At 37.0% G+C, this 14781-nt stretch overlaps 1 pseudogene; it reads left to right on the forward strand.

Annotated features, from left to right (window-relative positions):
• Positions 1 to 1957: 1957 nt before the first annotated feature.
• LOC125172706 (SWI/SNF-related matrix-associated actin-dependent regulator of chromatin subfamily E member 1-like) lies at positions 1958 to 3253 on the forward strand (annotated as a pseudogene).
• The last annotated feature ends 11528 nt before the right edge of the window (positions 3254 to 14781 follow it).

Raw genomic sequence — 14781 nt, forward strand, 5'->3', positions numbered from 1 at the left:
TATACTCTGCTGCTTCTTGTTTAATCTCCCATGCCCTCACTGTCAGTCCTTCCCGGCCCCACAATCAGTCTGATCTCCCTGCCCTCCACACTCTACTTGTGAGCATGAATCTTCATAGGTGGAAACAGACAGAAAGATCCTCTTCAGATGTCTATTGCTAAAATGCTTAGCATGTCCCAAGAGCATCCCAACAAGACTAGATTACTGCACTACTTAATTGTTATCTTAAGTGACACACAGACACAAATAGAAGTACGAAATTATGCTACAGGTGATGCTTCTAATAAATTAAAAATAATAATCCTATAATTTATATCGTTTGTTAGAATTCACAAAAATTTTTGTGTTCATTGTGTATTTGAGCTTCATAAACATCTAGATCTAGTAGTCCTCTTTAAAGATGAGGAAACTGTGATTCACGTAACTGAGGAGACCTCCTAACCCACATGATCTACTAGGTCAAAACCCTTTTAAGGGGAGGATAAGGAAGAGGAGGGTTAGGTACGCATGGCCAGGGCAGCAATGAGGGAGGGACATAATAAAGATGAGGTTGCCAAGATACAAATATTACCACTTGACTCCAGACTTCCCCACTATCAAGTCGATGAAAAACATTTTCAAATTTAACTTACTTAGAGGATTGCTGCTTTCCTGCTAACTACCAATGTCTACTAAGAAGGAAGAAAACTATTGCAAGTAAATTAGAAATCAAATGCTGTTGATGACAAGCTCTAATAAAACAAATCATATCATGTGGTCATTCTCTTGACCAACCCTAATTTTTGCCTTTTTGTAGAAATTCACTTGGGATTTTCCCACATAAACAAACATAAAATGAAATTCCATTGTGTTTTACCAATGCATAGAGTATTCAAGTTGAATTTAAGAGGAATTAAGAATTAGGACTGTTTATCTGTATTGAAGACCATATTTCACTTAATAAATGTAAAAGTGTAGTGACCATGAAAACAAACAAAAAATGCCATAAGCACAAGCAAAAAAAATGGCAAAGAGACAAAAAAAGTACATTAGACCATTCATTTATCTACACATTAGTTTTTTTATTCTTTCAACAAACGTTTATTGAATATTTACCCAGGGTTAGGAACTGTGCTACAGAAAAAGATACATAAGTCATGGCTTCTGCCGCTGAAAAGCTACCATCTAGTAAGATTAACAACATTAAGTGACTAGAGAACACAGTAAAAGCTACAACTAAGTTACAAACCAAGTGCCAAGACTGTATAACAGAATGGATCCATTAACTACATCTGAGGAGTCTGAGGAAGACTTCTTGAAGACAGGAACATTTTAGCTGTATCTGGAAGTCTGTAGACGTGACTATTTTAAGGAAATACGTTTGGTGAATGTGAGTAAATGGGTTTACATGCAAGGATAAGGGAAAGGTAAGGTAGATAATTGTCTTTCCTTCTAGAAGAAGAGCGTACCCTGGAAGAAGTTTGCCATATAATTCATGGTGAGATTGAGATTCAAAACCAGCGAGAAGAACAATAAGAAGGAAATAAAGGCAGTTGAATGGATTAGGGCAGAGAAATGTTCTAGATCAAGATTCATCATGGAGTGGATTTGATCTTGAGGAAGAAAGTCTCAACATCACACATCTACAAAAGTAAAAAAGAACAGGGCAATTACATGGAGCCATGGAATTGTGAAGCCCAAAGCCATTAGTTTAATGTCTAAAAGTTGTTACAAATGTAAGCCAAAATGCATTGTCCCACAAGAAGCTAATGAGCTCCTGAGATTTTTTTTAAGACAGCACCAAGCTTCTAGGAAGCTTCTCCCTAAAGAAGGCTCTTAAGGAGTCTAGAGGTGCTGGCAACAACACCAGTGAAATCTTCACTCTTCCACATTTGAGTCTCCCCCTTTTAATCCACTAATGCAGAGCCTTTGAAGAAAATCATTTCACAAAGGAAAATGAGGCCAGAGCTACGGGCGCTTTTTCTGCCCGCGATGTCTCAGATTCATTCTTAAGGAACTGAGAATTTAACCTTCCAAAATGTCAAAAGACCATCTTATGCCCCACCTCCCACCCCAGCTCCTGCAGCACAAATGCCCAGCACACCAGGGTTTGTGGGATACAATCCACACAGTCATCTTGGCTACAACAACTATAGGCTGGGAGGGAACCCGGGCACCAACAGGCGGGTCACGGCATCCACTGGCATTGTGATTCCAAAACCCCCAAAGCCACCAGATAAGCCACTGATGCCCTACATGAGGTACAGCAGAAAGGTCTGGGACCAAGTAAAATCTTCCAACCCCGACCTAAAGTTGTGGGAGACTGGCAAGATTATTGGTGGCATGTGGTGAGATCTCACTGATGAAGAAAAACAAGAATATTTAAATGAATACAAAGCAAAAAAGATACAGTACAATGGATCTATGAAGGCCTATTATAACCCCCCACATACCTTGCTTACATAAATGCAAAAAGTCGCACCAAAGCTGCTTTAGAGGAAGAAAGTCGACAGAGAGTCTTGCATGGAGAAAGGAGAACCTTGCATGAGCATTTAGCCTGCTGAAGATCCAGATGACTATGATGATGGCTTTTCAGTGGAGCATACAGCCACTGCTCGTTTCCAGAGAAACCACCACCTCATCAGTGAAATCCTTAGTGAGAGTGTGGTGCCAGACGTTCGGTCAGTTGTCACAACAACTAGAACGCAGGTCCTCAAACGACAGGTCCAGTCCTTAATGGTTCATCAGTGAAAACTAGAAGCTGAACTTCTTCAAATAGAGGAGAGACACCAGGAAAAGAAGAGGAAATTCCTGGAAAGCACAGATTCATTTAACAATGAGTTTAAAACGTTGTGCAGTTTGAAAGTGGAAGTGGACATGGAAAAAATCGCCGCTGAAATTGTACAGGCAGACGAATAGGCTCACAAAAGGCAGGAGGAAAGAGAGAAAGAGGCAGCGGAGCAAGCTGAACTCAGTCAGAGCAGCATGGTTCCTGAGGAAGAGCTAGCTTCCAGTAAGGCCGAGGACAAGAAGGACAACAAAAGAGTCCCAATGGAGACAGAGGAGACACACCTTGAACAAGCAATGGAGAGCCAAGAGAATGGCGAATAAGGCACATCTACTCCTGAGGACAAGGAGAGTGGGCAAGAGGGGGTGGACAGTGGACAGTCCTGAGGAAGGGACCAGTGATAGTAACACTGGCTCAGGGAGCAACAGTGCAACCATGGAGGAAACACCAACAGACCCCACACTGGAAGACGAGAAGAAAGAATAAATGTTGCCTTGCTTTATGCATTCTAAATACTTTTTTAAATGAAAAAATATATTTTTTTGAGTTTAAAAAAAAAGAAAATCATTCCATTCTCTCATATAAAAACAGCTACCACTCTTCGAGTTATGGAATGAATAAGTTACAGGAATAAAAGGCACAGCATAAAGAATATAGTTAATGATATTGTAATTGCGATGTATCTGGACAGATGGTAGCTACACTTGTGATGAACATAGCATAATGTATAAACTGTCATATACCTGAAGCCAATGTTCTCATTGTTTCCATTGCTTCAATGTTTTCATAGAGTTGATATTGTATGTCAACTATACTCAATTTTTAAAATTTTAATAATAAAAATAAAATAATTAAAAGTTAAAACAGAACCACTATTTTTTTGCTGAAGTACATGACTAAAAAGAACATTACTTAATAAGACTCTAAATGTTCCAAGTTGATCTTACAAAATCCTAGAACCCCAGCATAGATGCTAGTATAATTGTGACAGATATAAAATGAATCTAGAATGCTACCATGAAGAAAAAGGAAGTTTCTTAATATTTGGTGAAAAGTGATAGAAGTTATTTTTAAATTTCCGAGATTTAAAAAATAGAACATTTCTTTCATGATTCTTTACAGTTATCCATCAATTTTCAGAACAATGATTTGGATTCCAAAAATGACCAATAAAATATGCTTTTGCAATATCATTAACTCAGATTTTAACATAGTTATTAATTTTTTAATCCATTAGAGTAATTTACATATGTTTATATGTATTAGTTATACACATCGGTATTAGTTACTGACATAGCAACAATATTTAAGAATTTTCTAAAAATAATCACCTATTATCCTAATATATGTGGGGTTTTTTGCATATTTCCTTTTATAAGCAAAAAATAGAATTTTTGAATATTGTAATGATTTTACTGTTGGAAGTAATAAGATGGATACTGCAAAAGTCCTTGAAAAAGAAAGTTGGGTAACCAACGATATGAAATGAACCAAAAAAATACTAGGTAGGCTCAAAACTGAAGAACAAGGCTTGAATAATCAGATATAGCCAAGGGCCATGTTGGTGATTGTGCCATTATAAAGGATAGTTCTTTATAATGGTTATATTTTAATACTTTGGAAATGGATCAAAAGTAGAGGTCATAGTTGAAAGTTCAGAGGTGAAGTAACATGGAAAACATAATAATGAGCTTTACTTTAATCACTTAATACACAAGTTTAAGTCTGATTTCCTTTAAACAAAGGACTATTATCTGAAGAACACCAAAAGACCTTGTCAAAGGGAAGATTATTTGAAGTTTAAGTTCTAAACTCTTTTAAGGGCTTAAAGTATTGTAAGGAGACCCTTTAAAATATATCACCACTGTTGGGGACTCTGCAAAAGTGAAATGAGGAGAAACCTTATTTTTAATATCTTTGAAAAGGAGATTCTGTCTTTAGAAGAGTTCTCCAGAGTTCACAGGTTGGAAAACGGACCTATTATAACTAGTTTTGCATCTGGAAATTTTATAATCCTTAGGATGACATGATGAACTAGATGAACCCTTATGAGCACTTCCACACCTGCATGCCTGTGATGTCCTTTCCAAAATAAACCCTTGAAGTACCACAAAGATCAGTTTGAAGTATCTGAGAATAGCTCAAATCTATGCTGTCCTTTCACTATCTTTTGGGATATTCTTGGCTAAAATAAATTTCTACCATAGGTTTATAAGTGTGATGATAATACGTGTAACTGAATTTAGGGGCAGTTGAAAGATAAATATATATTGATCAATCTATTATGTAAAATATATCTTAGGTAATTTCTTAATTTCCCAAAGATGTATAATGGCTAAAAGTTTATTTCCACGGGCATATTTTGAAAACATAGATGATCTAAAAACTTCTCTTTGGATCATTTAAGATCTCTTGCTTTCTTAAATAGAATATAGACATAGGTGGATGGGCAGTAGCCGTACTTTCTCAAAGAGGATATAATGGATGTTTACACAAACATTCCTAGAAAAATCAAACACTTCACACAAGGTTGATTGAAAAAGGAAGTGTTTTGTTTTAACATGTGTAGTGTAATCGCACCGAAGAATTTTTACTTAACTTTATTACTGTCACTTTGTTAAGAGCAACTCCTAAGAGGTGCTTTAAGGATCTCCTACACCTACCTGTAGACAGATAAGGCCTTCAATGTAGTAGTAGATGTATATTAGAATGGGAATCGGAATTGGAAGCTATAGCTAGATAAGTGGATTAAACATATTTTTCAGACACAAACATTTTTACAAAAGTATTTATGAGTGAAAAGATATGCTATCTGGGATTTGCTTTAAATCATACAATAAAAATGAATGTCATTAAACCCATTAACATTTAACTGATTCTATTATTCCTATCTTACCATTAACAACTGTATATTTTAAATTTTTTCTTGGCATCCTGGGTAAAAAAGATGACCTAGATTTGCATAAACTATAAATCTCACAATTTAAATGTAAATTCTAAATATTATAAAGACGTGTTTACCAAATCCTTTGGTACATTATCTAGATAAAAAAAAAATCTTCAGGGGCTCCCTTCTGCTTGCTAGAAAGGATGCTGCCTAATTCACAAATTGCTTAATAAAGCTGATTAGATTTTCAATAAATAAATAAATAAACAAAAAAATATAAAATAAAATCTTCCAATGGGTGTTTTGGCAAAACTGATAAGAAGTTCATTTATTTCAAGTCCCTAAGATTACTAACTTTTACATAGCCACGCAGAGCAGATCTCAAGTCACAATATGAGCAAAAGACAGTTAACCATACTCATAGCCAAATTTCTGATCTTTCACCTCCCCAAATTGCTCCTACCAGTGCCCCCCATCTCAAACAAATGGCGACTCCCAACTTTACAGCAGTTCAATGCGAAAATCTTAGAGTCATCCTAGGCTCCTGTATTTTTCTCAGTTCTCTCAACTAATCCATTAGAAATGGGTCAGCTCTACTTACCTGGATCTCTTACCCAGATCTCTGACCACTTCTCACCACTTGAACTGCTATCAGTTTGCTTTAAGCCATGGTCACCTCCTTACCATATTGCAATAACTGGTCTGCCATCTCAGAGAATAGAGGATATTCTCAAAATAGCACTTACAGTGTTCTTTTCAAAGTATATGCCAAAAAAAGAAAAAGAAAAGTATATGCCAGACCACATCACTCCCCTGCTCAAAATCCTCCAAAGATTTCTTATCTCAATTGAAGTAAAAGCCAAAGACCTCAAATAACTTAATGACTCTCCATTTTTCCTCTGACATTATCTCCTACTAATCTTCCCTCCCTCATTTTACTCCAGCTGAACTGCCCTCCTCAAATACTTTAAGCATACTTTCACCTCAGGACCTTTGCAATTGCTGTTTCCTTTGCCTGAAACACTCTTCCTTCAGAGCTGCTATTTCCTCCAAGAACTACACAGCTTGCCTCCTCATATCCATTGATTTTCTTTAAATGTCATCTTCTCACTGAGGGCTTCCCCATGAGGGAGGGGATGCTACTTAACATAGCAATCCCAACTCAAAGCCCTGATCCCCTTCATTCCATAGCATCTGTTACCATCTGACATGCTATATGCTTAACTTCTTTATTTGTTTATCATGTCTTTCACCACAACTAAAATAAGCTTACTGAGGGAAGATATTTATGTCTGTCTGGTTCACTGCTATGTGTTTGGCATCTAGAAAAATACCTAGCCTTAATAAATATTTGTAAATGAAAGAATGAATTCCCCCCAAAGCCAAGATTTTCAAAGTATTTAAAATTTTCTCATATGCAAGATTTATATATAAATTATTGACTTTTCCCTTCACAAACCACAGATCTCTTCTCTTTTCTTGAATATATCTTCAAATGATCTTTCCTCTCACATTCCCACTTTAAAAATTCACTGACCATGAAACTGCATTAAAATATCTACAAGTCACTGCATTTCTCAAGCAAGAGCCAAGTTGAAAATTCCAGTTTGGAAGAATAGTTTAAGCTGGATTCTGTGTTCTAAAAATCGATAAGGAAAGGAAAAAAATGTTGAACATTCAAAGTTCCGAGTATATCCATCAATTCCGAACACTTGTGGGGTAACTCAATTCTATTCCTATACACAGTTCAGACAGAACTGACTCTGTAAAAACACTTTTTACATTAAGAGGATACAAATAATTTTATAATTTTTTAACCCAAATCTGTATTTCCCTCAATTTTTGAGGCATGAGTTGCCACCTTGCAATGAACACAAATGTTTGTCCTGGTGAAGATCAAACTTGATTTCAGTCTGCCTGAGGACAGGAAAGGTGGCATAAACATTTGCATTTTTTTATAGTTCACAGTCTCAAACACTGAATTTACACTAGATACATTTTTATCGGCTATCTAGTCTAGGCTTTACCACTAGCTGAGTGATCTTGAGTAAGTCAACCAACATCTCTGGCCATGTTTTCTCCTCTTCAAATGAAAAACAAACAGGATTGAATTGACTGACCTCAAACTATATCCCACTCTGATTTTCTAAAATGCACAAATCTAAATACTACAGTTTTATTCATTACATCAGAGGTTATCAAACTTGTCATCCGTGCTTTGTTCAATCCTTCTGTTTTTAAAGTTACAGTTTATTTTTATCATAATTTATAAGTACTATTTAACTTACAGCCATTCTTCTCTGTTGACACAAAATGGTATTTGCATATAGTAATGAGCTGATGAATTTTGCTAGTCCTTAATCTGGTGTTCTGAGATTCAGTGGGGATGCTCTGGGAAACATCTGTTAAATATTTGCATGTCTTATACCTCACAGTCTCTGATGGCTAAAGTCCTAATAGGCTTTTTAGATTTATGGTACTAATGGGCATTGGTGATGATGCTGCTCAAGAATTCGTATTGTGGGGCACCTACATGGCTTGGTCAGTTAAGTGTCTGATCTCTGCTCAGGACATGATCTCATGGTTCCAGAGTTCAAGCCCCATGTGGGGCTCTCTGCTGTCAGCACAGAGCCCGCTTGGGACACTCAGTCTCCCCCTCTGTCCCTCCTCCACATGCACACACACACTCTCTCTCAAAAATAAATAAATTTAAAAAAAGAATTTGGTTGTATCTGGGCGCCTAAGTGGCTCAGTAGCTTAATCATCCGACTCTTGATTTCAGGTTCGGTCATGATTTCATGGTGGAACCAAACCCCACATCAGGCTCCATGCTGGCAGCTAGGATCCTCCTTGGGTTTCTCTCTCTCCCTCTCTCTCCTCCCCAACTTGTGCACACGTATGCATGTGCTCTCTCTCAAAATAAATAAATAAATATTTGAAAATGTGCTGTTTATTTTGGAGAGGGAGAGAGAGAGAGAGCAATGCAAGACTTGATCCCGCGACCCTGGGATCATGACCTAAGCTGAAATCAAGAGTTGGACATTCAACCTACTGAGCCACCCAGATGCCCCAATAAATAAACCTTTTTGCAAAAAAGAATTTGTGTTGTGTTGATAGAATAAACATGTCAGAAAGAAAAGGGAAAATTCTGAGTTCTGGATAATGCAAAATTTCTTTGTAATAGAATTTCACATTTATATTTGAAAAGCTGTATCTCCTATTTAGTGAATTCCAAAATTTTCAAATCATTAATGAAGTCACAATGTGAAGTATTCATTTGAGACTGCTGAAAATTTGCAGATTGTGAGAATGATGGGCTTGGTAACATGACAGATGATTCACACACACATTCCACACTCTCTTGACTCATTTCTAAAAACACTTTCTGGCTTCTAACTCCATGCCCCTGACAGTATTACTTAAAACTAATTTTTTAATCAATCTAAAACATACTTAATGCTACAATAATGACATCATGCATTTCTTACATTATCAGCAAACTAAGAAGATTTCAAAGAACTTGGGGTGAAAAAGTAGCCCGTGGATAAATTAGACCTGAGGCTAACCACATGGAAAATCCAGACATATCCCACTGACATTTATCATGTAACAATAGCTAATACTTACTCAACACTTACCAAAGGCCAAGAAATGTTTTAAGAACAGTTTTAAATAATGAAGAATACTGTAATGTTAAAGAAAATTAAAATGTGCAAAATTGTAAACTTCATTTAAAGACTGAAAATGCACTAAAATGTTGCCTTTGCAGTTAAGTAATGGAATTCCAATTTCTTCCTTTTTTATCCTTTTCTGTATTTACTCATCTACAATCGACATTAGTTTTCCAAATTTATTGAGGTATAACAGAAAATAAAATTTGTCATGTATCATTTATAAACATAAAAATAAAAATAGGGGTGCCTAGGTGACTCAATCAATTAAGCGTCTCACTTCAGCTCAGGTCATGATCTCACAGTTCGTGAGTTCTAGCCCTGCATCAGGCTCTCTGCTGTCAGCACAGAGCCCACTTAGGATCCTCTGTCCCTCTCTCTGTCTGCTCCTCCCCTACACATGTGCACTCTCTCTCTCTCAAAGTAAATAATAAAACACTTAAAAAAGAAGTGACTCATCTCCTCTACCAATGGGTATTCTTTCCTTGCTTCTATTAGTACAGTTAGTATACACTGATTCCAACACAATTAAAATTACAAATAGTGACATAGATACATTCTAGTATCTTATTTGATTAAAAGTGATTAATGCCATGCAAAGACAGATGAATCTTAAATGCATATTGCTAAGTGAAAAAAGCCAGTCTGGAAAGGCTACACTGTATGATTTCATTTATATGACATTACAGAAAAGACAAAACTGTACAGATAATAAATAGACTAGTAGTTACCAGGGGTTTGGGGCTAGGGAGAAGAGTTGATCAGGTGAAGAACAGGAGATATTTTTTTTAGGATGGTGATACTATCCATATGATACTGAAATGGAGAATACATGATATGCACTTGTTAAAAACCATAGAACTCTGGGACCTTATGAAGATAAAAAGCTTCTGCACAGCAAAGGAAACAACCAACAAAACTAAAAGGCAACCAACAGAATGGGAAAAGATATTCGCAAATGACACATCGGACAAAGGGCTAGTATCCAAAATCTATAAAGAGCTCACCAAACTCCACACCCGAAAAACAAATAACCCAGTGAAGAAATGGGCAGAAAACATGAATAGACACTTCTCTCAAGAAGACATCCGGATGGCCAACAGGCACATGAAAAGATGTTCAGCGTCGCTCCTTATCAGGGAAATACAAATCAAAACCACACTCAGGTATCACCTCACACCAGTCAGAGTGGCCAAAATGAACAAATCAGGAGACTATAGATGCTGGAGAGGATGTGGAGAAACGGGAACCCTCTTGCACTGTTGGTGGGAATGCAAATTGGTGCAGCCGCTCTGGAAAGCAGTGTGGAGGTTCCTCAGAAAATTAAAAATAGACCTACCCTATGACCCAGCAATAGCACTGCTAGGAATTTATCCAAGGGATACAGGAGCACTGATGCATAGGGCCACTTGTACCCCAATGTTCATAGCAGCACTCTCAACAATAGCCAAATTATGGAAAGAGCCTAAATGTCCATCAACTGATGAATGGATAAAGAAATTGTGGTTTATATACACAATGGAATATTACGTGGCAATGAGAAAAAATGAAATATGGCCTTTTGTAGCAACGTGGATGGAACTGGAGAGTGTGATGCTAAGTGAAATAAGCCATACAGAGAAAGACAGATACCATATGGTTTCACTCTTATGTGGATCCTGAGAAACTTCACAGGAACCCATGGGGGAGGGGAAGGAAAAAAAAAAAAAAGAGGTTAGAATGGGAGAGAGCCAAAGCATAAGAGACTGTTAAAAACTGAGAACAAACTGAGGGTTGATGGGGGGTGGGAGGGAGGGAGGAGAGGGTGGGTGATGGGTATTGAGGAGGGCACCTTTTGGGATGAGCACTGGGTGTTGTATGGAAACCAATTTGTCAATAAATTTCAGAAAAAAAAAAAACCATAGAACTTTAAAGCACAAAGAGTGAGAGCACCTGGGCGGCTCAGTGGGTTAAACATCCAACTCTTGATTTGGGCTCAGGCCAGGAGTTCACAGTTTGTGAGTTCTAGCCCTGCATCGAGCCCCGAGTCAGGCTCCACACTGATAGTGTGGGGCTGCTTGGAATTTTCTCTCTTCTTCTCCCTCTCCCTCTCTTCCTCCCCCTCCCCCGTTGATGCTTGTGCCTCTTTCTCTCTCTCTCAAGAATAAAAAAAAAAATTGAAAAAAACTTCTTTTAAAAAAATTTTTTTAATGTTTACTTATTTTTGAGAGAGACAGAAAGAGAGAGAGAGAGAGAGAGAGAGAGAGAGCAAGCCCAGGAGGGGCAGAGACAGAGGGAGACACAGAGTCTGAAGCAGGCTCCAGGCTCTGAGCTGTCAGCACCACAGCCCAACAGGGGGCTCAAACTCACAAACTTTGAGGTCATGACCTGAACCAAAGTCAGACGCTTAATTGGCTGAGCCACGCAGGTGTCCCTAGATGATTTTTTTTAACTTGCATATACTAATGTTTACTCTTTGTGCTTTAAAAGTTTGTTGTTGTTTTTTTTTAGGAGTGCCTAAAAAACAACCTCACTGAAGAGAACAAGAGAATAAGGTGCTGACCTAAGTAACTTGGAAATGTGTAGAGTCTGTACATAAGTTCTGTGCTCTAGTTGATAAAGTTGTTGAAATCACTATTTATCTATACTGGAATTGGAAAACTAAACAAATGAATGGCAAATGGTAGAAGCCAGGTTTCTCACTGTTGGGAGTGGGGAGATTGTGTACAGATAAGCAGAGAGAAGGCTACAATGATCCATGTGCTAATAGATTAACCTTAAGGACATCAGCATGAATTTCTGTTTAATATATATACAAATGGATATATAGAGAAATATTTATAGATAAGTTTATACACGTTGGTTAGCATATACACATGTATTTTCTTGCTTTTTCAGCTGAGAGGTTCTAGCAACAAAGATACCCCAGAAATAACAAGCACACCTAGTGCCCAGAACTTAGTTTCCAATCAAAGGAACCAGAGTTCCTTGGAGAAATTGCTGACTCTAGAACTCAGGTAGAAAATGGACAAAATGAGCCTAAAGCATCTTGCAGTTCCAGAAAGTAAGAAAATGTTACTTACGCACACACAGAACACATGCATGCACGCACACACACTGATGGGAGAATGTCAAAGGGACACAGTGGCCAAATGAAAAACCTCCCAATGGGCAAAGTTGGAACAATTTGAACAATGAAATAAAGTACTATTGAATTCTACCTCCATGCAGATATAAATTATTGAATAAATAAGTCAACAGGGGATAAGAGACAAATCTCTCACGCAGAAAAAATTTAAATAATTTATGTAAATACTGTACCCTCAAAGAGATAGTGTATAATTCCCCACCCCTTATGTGTGTGGTACCCATACTGACTTTCTTGCAAGTGGGAAAGTATTAAAAGGGGAGGGAAATATTAACTTTATGGTTAATTTTAACCCCAGCCAGGTTGTCAAAATTAATATTGATGTCAATCGTGATTAAGTCATGTTGATAGTAGATAATCTTGATATGATGCGATGAAAAGTTTACTTTACCTTTGTGGCCCTCTTTCCTAATACCCAGAGCTACAGGCTAATCTTGAAAAAACATCAGACCAATCCCAACTGAGGAACATTCTACAAAATATCTGACTAGTACTTCTCAAAGCTGTTAAGGTTCTCAAAAACAAGGAAAATCTGGAAAACTGTCATAGCCAAGGGAAGCGTAAGGAAACATAGTGACTAAATTTAATATGACATCCTGGATGGGGTCCTGGAACAAAAAAGGATATAGTATAAAAACTAAGGAAATCTGAATAAAATACGGACTTTAGTTAATAATAAGGTATCAATACTGGTTCATTAACTTTGGCAAATGTGCCATACTAATATAAGATGTCAATAAGAGAGGGAACTGTGTGCAAGGTATATGGGAAATTTCTGTACTATTTTCACAATTTTTCCATAAATCTATATTTAGTCTAAAATTTAAAGTTTATGTTTTTAAAAGTAATTAGTAACTTCAGCCAAACATTCTGCCCCTAAGACAGGTAATATCGCGTAAGTGGAAAAGTCCTGAACTCAGAGTCAACACCAAAATATCATGTCAAGGACACTGCTTGGCATAAAGAACGTTTAGCTATAGATCCTGTGCCACAAAGCAGCCATGTGGCTTTGTGACCTGGGTCAGTACCCTCAATTTTAAAATGAGGAGTTCTAGTAAATGATCTCTGAGATTTGTCCCTAAAATCCTAACATTTTAATCAGAACTAAATTCAAGGTCTGTACCACTATCAAACTCCATGACTTCGGGAAAAGTCTTGACCTCCCTTAATCTCAGTTATGTCATCTTTAAAATGGGGTGACTAAAATGCATTATCTTTAAGGGCCCTTCCAGCTCTAAAAATCTTTACCAACCATGTATCACTAATGTTTCATTCAACCTCAAGTTCACTTGGACAATCCAAGTAACCTAGTAAAGCTACCAATTATTTCAGGCCATAAATTAGATTGAAAGCTTGATGAGGACAATGGCCAATTCTGTTTAACTCACGGTGGTATCCCTAGGGCCTAGAATATTGCTTCTTACTTAGTAGACACTGAATTAGCATTTGTGCTGTGAACAATAAATGTTTCGAAATGATCCTTGGACTAAAGAGGGAACAGACAACTACAACTCTCCAAACAAAGACATTCAGAAGGGAAGAGCCAAATGGCATGTCCACCACATCAAAGAGCCCCCATAAGAGCAACAATATCATGCCACTTAAAAATCCCAATCATCTTGAAAACTGGCTCTTTATAAAGCTGGGTTATTAATATGGTTATTAATTCCTTATCAGTTTCTTACAAAGATATAAAAATTGAGAGAGAAGACATTTGGAAGCAAAACGTAATCTGCAAAGCCTCAGCTTATTCATAAAGACTACCAGTTGTGTCTGCAAAAGTATACTAGAGAAACATAAAGTGAAAAAAGTACTATTTTCCATGGGAAAGGAAAGAAGCCAGATTTATTGCTTACTTGTGAATTTGAGGGCAAACAGGTTGATGGGAGAATTTGTACATGAAGTTTGAAGTAGTGAAAAGTAATGAAAATATTTATGTTTTACTGCAAATAATTCACTAAATCTATTTTAGGTTTTGGCCTCTAGCAGTAAGCTTAAAATGCAAGGCTTGGATCAACCACCTGTATCAAAATAGAAAGAGGTAGTTGAGAAAAATAAAGATTTCTGAACTTCACCCCTGACTTACTAAATCAGAATCTTAAAGGAAGAGGCCTGGCAATCTGAATTTTTAACAAGCTCCCCAGATGATTTTAATATAAAACATTGGAGAACCACTGCTATAGTGAATTGTGATAACCCAGTTAGGAAAACAAAAATGCTTGTTTATATCAGACATATAACTATCTCAGACAATCAGGATGTAATTCAACATCCTTGAAGATATAAAGAGCCAAACACCTTTTGTGATTTTATGAACATAGAAAAAAAT

The sequence above is a fragment of the Prionailurus viverrinus genome, chromosome A1 (genome assembly GCF_022837055.1).
Source record: "Prionailurus viverrinus isolate Anna chromosome A1, UM_Priviv_1.0, whole genome shotgun sequence".
Classification (NCBI taxonomy): Eukaryota; Metazoa; Chordata; class Mammalia; order Carnivora; family Felidae; genus Prionailurus; species Prionailurus viverrinus.